Source organism: Capricornis sumatraensis, chromosome 13, assembly GCF_032405125.1.
Source record: "Capricornis sumatraensis isolate serow.1 chromosome 13, serow.2, whole genome shotgun sequence".
Classification (NCBI taxonomy): domain Eukaryota; kingdom Metazoa; phylum Chordata; class Mammalia; order Artiodactyla; family Bovidae; genus Capricornis; species Capricornis sumatraensis.
This window is the reverse complement of record NC_091081.1, coordinates 51,409,415-51,418,934: the sequence shown is the minus strand read 5'-3', so window position 1 is coordinate 51,418,934 and position 9,520 is coordinate 51,409,415. Positions and strand designations below refer to the sequence as shown.

The following is a 9,520-nucleotide window of genomic DNA, read 5'->3' as shown; positions in this document are numbered from 1 at the left end:
ACTGAAGCTGAAGTGATAAAGCTCATGTTATTTAATTCATATCAGTAATTAGCTTCTAGAGTTTTGTTTGTTAGATTCAACCAAGGAACTCTTTCAGGGAAACTTGAGCAGATATCTTGCGAATAATTGACATTATTGTAAACAATGAAGAGTGCCAATATCGTGGGATAAATAGATCATCTCTGTAGGAAAAAAATTATTTAAAGAATATTTCTTGTGGAAGTAGACTTTAAAGTAGTATGTTGTTGATACAACCCCAAAACTTCCAATCAGCCACTTAGACACTGTTCCCTCTCTCTCTCTTTTTTTTTAAATTTAGCCATGGATGATCATTGCTGGTACATCAAGAGATGTTACAAAATAGTGATATTCTGTCTTTTCTTCTGTTTTTCAGTTACTAACTGGGATAATCAACTAAGAAAAACTTTCTCAGTTTCAATCTGATTATCTGTTACTGCAGTTGGGTGTTGGAAAGTCCCTCATTTGGCAGTTCTGAAATTAAGTTGGTTCGCTAGCATCTTCTAACAGCATCAAAACGCAGTTGTTTTTCTTAAAGGTATCATTATGAATTCCTAGATCTGAACATATTTTATGTAACCAATCTATTGTAGTTATTATCCTTGATATAGTCAGCATTTCCATATGTGGACCGCAGGAGATGCTCCAAATGGGCTCCCGAGTTCTTTTCACACAATCCCAAATGTCTGATAGCTTTTTTGCTCTTCTGTGCTGTGCTGTGCTTAGTTGCTCAGTCATGTCCGACTCTTTGTGACCCCAGGAACTGTAGCCTGCCAGGCTCCTCTGTCCTTGGGGATTCTCCAGGCAAGAATACTGGTGTGGGTTGCCATGTCCTCCTCCAGGGGATCTTCTCAACTCAGGGATCGAACCCAGGTCTCCTGCATCGCAGGCTGATTCTTTATCATCTGAGCTGCCAGGGGAGCCCCTTTTGCTTTCCTACATACAGCAAATTGCAGAAGGCTCATCTTGTACCTTTCTTGCCTCAGCTCTGTAATCAATATCTCTTCTATGAACCCCATTTTCTTTCTTTAAAAAAAAATAATTATTTACTTTGGCTGCTCTGGGTCTTCGTTGCTTTGTGTGGGCTTTCTCTGGTTGTGGCCAGAGAGGGCTACTCTCTGTAGCCCTTCTTATTGCAGTGGGGTTCTTATTGCAGTGGCTGGGCTTCTTATTGCAGTGGCTTCTCTTGTTGCAGAGCATGGGCTCCAGTACGTCAGCCTCAGTTGTTGCAGCGCACGGACTCAGCAGTTGTGGCCCGCAGGCTTAGTTGCCCCGTGGTATATAGGATCTTTCCGGACCAGGGATTGAGCCCGTGACTCCTGTATTGGCAGGTGGATTCTTATCCACTGTGCTACCAGGCAAGCCCACCCTATTTTCTTATAATGATAAATGGTAGAGACAATCTGGACCATATGGGTAGGATTCACAGGACACACTTAAATCATGCTTTCAGTTTCTATATTTCTTTTTACAAGTGTTCCCATTTTACTCAGAGCAAAGTTCTTTCAGCGACCCATAAGGCTCAACATAATTTGCATGTCGTCTTTCTTCATCTTTACCATATGTGGGTCTGTCTTTGGGCTGTCCTTTGCTGGAAATGTCCTTTGCTTAGATATGTCCATAGCTCAATCTCTCACTCTAAGTCTTTGCTTAATCTTACCTTCTCGTCGAAGCCGATCCGTCAAATTTATGTAAAAATCACAGTATTTGGCTCCCTCCCTAAATTCACTCTCAATGTCCTGTGTTCTTTTCTTAATACCACTTCTCATTCTCTCACATACTTTACAATTTATCTATTTATTTTCCTCCTCCTAAAATCTAAGCTCCACAACGGCAAAGATTTTGGTCTCTGCTGTGCTTAGGACAGTACCTGCACATGGTAGGTATTCAGGACCTATTTGCCCAGTGAATAAAATGAGTGAACCCTTAGGATATTTCTGAATCACCATGCACACTTAGCTTGTTAGTATGCCTTAATCTTCAAAGAAACAGATTGAATTTCAAGCAAACAAAACTCATTAAGAAACTAAGTTATACTCCAATATATGGAGACAAGCCCATGAATTTCAAAATTATTTTGACATTTCTGGGTGTGTGCTCAGACTCTGAACAATGTTTCTGCATTCAGTTTTGAAAAATAAGTGTAATTTAAACTGAGTCTCCATCAGTAAGGAAAACAAATATCAGAATTAGATGTACCCCAATGGATAGAACTTACTATTGCCCCAGAGTTTAGTCTGCTTAAGACCCATGTTCTTCTAATATAATTAAATTGATCAACTATTAGTACCAGGCCCCAAGCTCTACTTTTGTATAAAAATAGTGATTAAAGTTATTTTGTTTGTATGACAAACAATTCCCATAGATTAATGAATTCTGAAGAGATTTAAATTTATGCTGGAGAAAAATCGGGGCACCACAGTGTTACTGGATTGAGCACTGGACTGAAAGAGTGTAGATGTTGGTTGTCAACTTGATCATTAACTAGCTGGGTTACCTTGGACAAGTCAAGAATCTGAACTTAAAAGGGTCTTTGAGTATGCCAACCTCCTCCCTCCGGCTCACACTGACGGGAGATAGCGATATGGAGACAGTACATTCTGTTATTGGAAAGTTCATCTTTAGGTTGAGTTGCAGTTCGCCTCTTTTAATTTCATTGATCTCCTTTGTGTCTTCCAAAGAAAACTCTTCAGTTAGCTACTCCTCTGCGGAAGGTATTTAGCGGGGTAAGAACACCATCTCTTGACTTAGCCTTCCAGATTTTCAATTTAATTCCCTCACTTCCTACGTAAATTTCATTAGGTTACTTTTCGAAGTTTCACTTTCCTCATCGGTAAAATGGGCATAATCATAGTACCTACCAGATGGGACAATTATTACTATTTTAGAAAATCATTTAATTATTTACTTGGCTGCGTGGGGTCTTGGCTGCAGTACTGCCGGGTCTTCACTGCATTGTGGAGGATCTTTAATTGTGGTGCACAGACTCTAGTTGCAGCACATGGGATTTTAGTTTCCTAACCAGGGATCGAACCTGCATCTCCTGTATTGCAAGGTGAATTCTTAACCCCTGGACCACCAGGGAAGTCCCCAGATGGGATTATTATTAATATTACTATTATCCCATATGAAATACTTTTAAATATTTAGGAATAGTCATTATGCTTTCCCATGATTTTTTACTTCTTCAGGTTAACTACTTCCAAGTCCTTAAAATATTGTCTAGAATGACATAGTTTCCAGAAGCCTTGTCTTCATCCTTAGGTTACCTCCTAGTTTGCCACTCATCTTCTTTTTAAAAAAATATTTATTTTGGCTGGGTTGGGTCTTAGTTGCAATTCTTGGAATCTTCGTTGTGGCATGCCGACTCCTTAGTTTCAGCATGTGGGAGCTAGTTCCCTAACCAAGGATCAAACCTGGGCCCCTGCATTGGGATCAAAGATTCTTACCCACTGGACCATCAGGGAACTCCCACCACTCTTCTTAAATGTGGCACCCAAACTAAAAACACTATATTACAATGTGCGAAATATAGATGATGTTGAAATCATTCCTTCCAGTGATCTAAACTTTGAGCAGATTGTATTTTAAATCTCTCAGTTTACTCACATATAAAATGTATAAATACTGACTACTCACAGGTTACTGTAGGAGAAACCAAGATGATGTATGTCAAAGCACCGTGTAAAATTAAGAGAACTATAGAAGTGTCAGTCATTATTTTATACCAAGTATTTTCCATTAAACAATGAAAAAATCATGATAGGTATGAACTATTAGTTCTCAAAAATGTTGAAGAAAATTTTTTTAAAATACGTCACTTGACTTTCTTTCCTTCCTCTCTTTTATTGTACTGGGTCTTAGTTGCAGCATGTGGGATCTTTAGTTGCAGCACCCTTAGTCGTGGCACGAAGAATCTTTTTTAGTTTTGGAATGTGAACGGTTACTTGCAGGATGTGGAATCTAGTTCCCTGACCAGGGATCAAACCTGGGTCCCCTCCCTGAATTGGGAGTCTCAGCACTGGACCACCAGAGAAGTCCCCCTTTTACAATCTTAATGTTCATGGAGAACAAAGAAACTTTATACTATGAAATATCCAGTAAGCCTAAATCATTTTTTGTTATATGAGTTAATTTTAAAAGAATTAATTTATGTTAAAAAGTTTTGCTTGTGAAGCACAGACTGAAGACAACATTCACCTTCTAAAATAGTTTAATTTCAATCTCTTTTACTGAGATTTAATTGAAAATTTATCTGTTGGTGTTGAAACAGGTGGAAAGCTTTGTGTCAGTTGTTATTAGTCAATAATAAAACACATTGCCAAAAAAAAAGTATGACCCAGTTTCAATGTAATAAATAAAAACCTAAAGGGAAAATGCATAAAACCAGAGAGATTACACTGTGTGGACTTAATAGTTATTACTCACAAATCTCTTGCCAAATATAAAGCCCTCAAATTATAACAGTGGCCGTTTATCCATTGCTTCTGTCTCAGTCTGTAAGAGCTGCCGTAACAAAATACCAGACCGGATGGTCGAAGCAATACAAATTAATTTTCTCATAGCTCTGGAGGCTGGAAAGTCCATGATCAAAGTGCCAGCAAGGTAGGTTTCATTCTGAGTCCTCTTGTCTGGACTTGTAGATAGCCATCATCACACTGTGTCCCCACATATGAAGAGGGAGAGAGTGAGTTCCCTGCTGTTTCTTCTTATAAGGACACTCATCCTATCCAACCAGGGCCCTACCTTTATGACATCATTTAACCTTAACCACATCCCCTGAGGCTCCATCACCAAATATTGCCACATCAGAGTTAGGGCTTCAACACAAGAATTTTGGGAGGGCACACATACTGAATCCATCAGTTTCCAACTTTTCTCATTTCTTTTATCTCTTTTGGAGAATTTAGATCATATCATCATTGCCCACCTTAAATGTACATACTGAATTCCATATAATTAGACAAATTTGTAATGGAAGTCTTTACATTGTACTAGGCACAGAGTATCAGAAAAGGCAATGGCATGCCACTCCAGTACTCTTCCCGGAGGAGCCTGGTAGGCTGCAGTCCATGGGGTCATGGAGTCGGATATTTACTGAGCGACTTCACTTTCATGCATTGGAGAAGGAAATGGCAACCCACACCAGTGTTCTTGCCTGGAGAATCCCAGGGACGGGGGAGCCTGATGGGCTGCTGTCTATGGGGTCGCAGAGTCGGACACGACTGAAGCGACTTAGCAGCAACAGGCATAGGGTCAAAGAGGTGAAAGGGCAGTTTCTGCTTGCAAAGAACTCACTCTAGGACCAGAGAGAAATAAACCACTAATTAGAAACACAACATGCTTCGGGTCATTTTGTACTGTAACTGGAAAGGGTCTTATTTTACCTCATTTTCATAATCTCTCTGTGGTACAACTGTTCTTCGTCATTTTCTGGGACAGTTTTCCAGCACTAATTTCTTTTCATCAGCCTGGATTTCAAGGTGAATTTTAACACCACTTTCACCTACATTCTGAATTGGCCCATCATGGTTCTGCTCCTTCTGGCCAGTTTATCCCTAATTTTGGTTTAATCCACCGATCTGCTTTCTGCTCCCATGTGGATAAACCCCATAGGACAACAGGTAAGAATTATGCTGATTAACTATCACACTTGGCAATTTTTAGCCTCACTGGGCACTTTAGCACCAAACGGCAAATCTCTAACTTGTGTGTGGTCAACTCCATTTTTCTCATCAGTCCACAGTATCTGATGACAACTCTTATCACACTTTATAAATTCCTCATCTCATTCTTTCCTGAAGACCACTTTGCCTAATACTTTGCAGAGTTGTCCTTATGTATTAACTCCCTCAATTTTCACACTGACCAGTGCTCTGTATTAAATACAAGGCAACCTCCAGCCCCATTACCCCAAGCAATTATTGCTTAGTTCACACCCTTGCTTGCTGAACTCGACTTTCCATCTAGTTTGTTTCAGATATGGTAGTTGAACTTGAAAACAGATTTCTGCTTCCCAGTTTTTGTTTGCTGGTACAGAATAATTTCTATGATTTGAACTAAACTTGCCATGTCTTACTTCTGGAATGTCCTGGGACTCAACCCTTGGATCACTTCTCTTGTATTCACTCCCTCGGTGATCTCACTTTATGGCCATTCACATGCTTGTTAACTCCCAAGTTTATTTCTCCAGCTTAGATCTCTCCTCTCAACTTTCCTATCTAATGCAAAATCTCATTTGGGTATCACATTTCATCTCCAACTTAGTATGTTCAAAATCAAGCCTCTGTAAAAATGCACTTTTAGGGAGATGGACTTTATTATCTTGACTGCAATAATGGTTTCATGGGTGCATAGAGACTCATCAAACTACACTTTTAAAATGATTTATTGACATATATAATTATACTCAATACTTAGGAGGCAAGGGTCAAGTTTTCTGACCTCAGTAATCACTGTTTGCAAACATTTTCTTCAAATGGTGAATTCTGAGTATTCTGAAATGCTCTTCCCATTGTTAACTCTTTTGAAGAGAACTGAATCAACTAAGCATAACTAACGTAAAGTTTCCAAATAGGATGGATGCATTATACTGTACTCAGTGTGGGATTCTGTGAGATTAAATCTTTATCTTGTTATAAGTCAGCTGCATAGCATGTTAGGACCTCAGATTGACTAGTGGTCAGAGGATGAGACCAGGTCTGGTTTTCATATTGGAAAGGTACCCTTCCTCCACCTCAAGATGATCCACAAAAACTGTATCATGCTTGTATTTTGACTTATCTGTACATAGGAAAGGAAAGGAAAAAGCAAAGTGAAGTCATTTAGTTGTGTTCGACTTTGTGACCCCGTGGACTGTAGCCTACCAGGCTCCTCTGTCTGTGGGGTTCTCCAGGCAAGAATACTGGAGTGGGTTGCCATTTCCTTCTCCAGGGGATCTTTCCAATCCAGGGATTGAAACCAGGTCTCTGGCATTACAGGCAGACACTTTATCCTCTGAGCCACCAGAAAAGCCTGGTTATCTGTACATAGGTTGGCATTTAAAGGCTCTAAATTTAATGAGGAAACTGGCTTAAAAACAGCCAAAAGTTCTCAGAGGCTGGGCAAACAGTGATTAAGAACTGTATAAGCAGTTCAGAGGGCACTTGATAAGGAAGCCAAGTGCAATGGATATTGGATTTCTGGCAGTATAACTAGTTTGGGCTGCCCTGGTGGCTCACTTCAGTTAAAGACTCTGCTTGCAATGCAGGAGACACGGATAAGACCTCTGGGTTGGGAAGTTCCCCTTGAGAAGGGAATGTATTCTGACCTGGAGAGGGGTTGCAAAGAGTTGGACAAGACTGAGCAACCTTCACTTTACTAAAAAATACCAAACAGTAGAATTGAATCTACTGTATTTTAAGATAACCTGGAAGCATGGTGTAGAGCTGAGAAAATTCTTACTGGCTAAAGTCTCTCACATAGAGCATAAGGTTCTTGTTATTAGTTTTGTTGCTAAGCAGTGTCCGACTCTTTGTGACCCCATGAAGGACAGTTCTCCCTGAATGTTTTAGGTTTTTGGCTGTACCACTCTGCATGTGGGTTCACCAACCCTACCAGCAGCCCCTACATTGAAGCAGTCTTAACCACTGGACAATCAGGAAAGTCCCCCTCAATGGGTCAAGCATTCATTGTTAAGCATTTATTGACAACCAAGTGCCTAGTGTCTAGATACTTAAGATACAGGGATGCTAGTGCTCAGATTTTATAAACCATACTTAAGTCCCAAATAAAGCAGATTGGGGTGCTGACTGCAGTGCAAAAGTTTTATTTCCATATGGACATAATAAACGGACTAATACTAACACAAGGCTATACATGGAGGTTGTCTGCTACCAGAAGAAATGTGTCTGGGCACTCAACTATAGGCTCAGTCTCATGAATCTGAGGTACACAGGCCCCAAGTCATCTCTTCACTTCAGCAGGCAAACTAACATTTCTAAGAGTTTTCAGATGATAATATTGGCACTGACTTTAACGATTAAATATGGGAACAGGTTATTCATGCATCTATTTAGGGAAAATGATTAGGGTCAGGGCCCAACCAGAGAAGGAAATGGCAACCCACTCCAGTATTCTTGCCTAGAGAATCCCGTGGACAGAGGAGCCTGGTGGGCTGCTGTCCATGGGGTCACAGAGTCGGACACTACTGAAGTGACTTAGCAGCATCAGTGCCCAACCACCTTGGTTAGATTAGACGCTACTATTGTTTACACTAACCCATTCCATACAATGTTTGACCAGTTTTAACCCAGATTTTATCAGTGACCTTCCCTCACTGTTAACAGGTACCATCTCTCCCACTTTGCTCTCACCCCAACCCTGATTGAAGCTAATGTTTTCCACATTACTTATTCTTGCCAAACCAAATCATCTCTCCCTAGAAACCTGACTAAAGATTCCACCACAAGAGTACACACTTTAACTTGGTGTAATTACAATCACAGTTTTAAACTCAATTCAGACAGACAGGGAACCAAAAGCTATTCAAAATTATTTAATTACAAGGCTAGATAACTAGAAGTTTTCCATTCAAAATAGAAAGTAATACACTGATTAACAGGTTATGATTCTACAGCAGTGTCATGGTCAACAGAAATGCCTTGACTCTTATGGATGCATTATCTAGACTCGATGCTGGTTCAGAATTTATTTACAAACTAATGTAAAAATATAATTCATCTTGAACTTTCTTCCCACATCCACTGGAGGTTTTCCCAATCACCAGATTTTCATAAGACAAGTAAATCTCGCAGCACTAGCCCTAGGAAAAGAAAAACATTTGAGGTTTACAAAACTATCAACATCAAAAAACTTACTTAAAACAATTTCAAAAATGCTATTGTCCTCATAATGGTCCACCTCAGAAGCCAGATCCGTATAAGGTTTTTCAACAGAAATTCAGGTTCGGGATAGGATCATCATAGGTAAGACCAAGGACACAATGTTTACTGATTTTGAAGCAAAACATCTCTACTCACAGAAATGTTCCCACCTTCGAAATGTCACAGCACACCGACTTCTTTCAACAGGCAGACAGCAACCCCTCACTGTTGGCACAGAAAACCCCACTCTTGTGAATTGAGTTTTTCCTCTATGAAACATAACCTAACAGAAATCTGTTATAAAACTTGTTCTCATATCTGAACATTAGTCTTATCTCAGAAGCCGAATCCGCACATGCTTTTCTTCAGGTTATCAGCTTCGGGATAGGTTTCATCATTGATCAGACCAAAATCCATTAAGCTACACCACACGGACATTTACCACAAACCAGGCAGAATTACTGCAGCAGATATTAAGTCAGGGTAACTTACTTTAAAATGAAGCTGCTCAGTGACACCCACAGCTTCATTAGTATTCATCAACCTGCAGAATGCTGTTAAAAAACAAAAATATTTTTCTCATTTAATCTACACGTGGACTAAGCATATAGATAGTACTAGTCGAACACATACCTGGT

General features: G+C 39.8%; 2 non-coding genes across 2 annotated transcripts; both read right to left on the bottom strand.

The window, feature by feature from the left end:
• Positions 1-8,917: 8,917 nt before the first annotated feature.
• LOC138090034 (small nucleolar RNA SNORD50) lies at positions 8,918-8,987 on the bottom strand. Its single transcript, XR_011145857.1, has one exon. It is a non-coding gene; the product is annotated as a small nucleolar RNA SNORD50 (small nucleolar RNA).
• A 228-nt stretch (positions 8,988-9,215) lies between these two features.
• Positions 9,216-9,285, bottom strand: LOC138090035 (small nucleolar RNA SNORD50). The gene has a single exon (XR_011145858.1). It is a non-coding gene; the product is annotated as a small nucleolar RNA SNORD50 (small nucleolar RNA).
• Between the last annotated feature and the right edge of the window lie 235 nt (positions 9,286-9,520).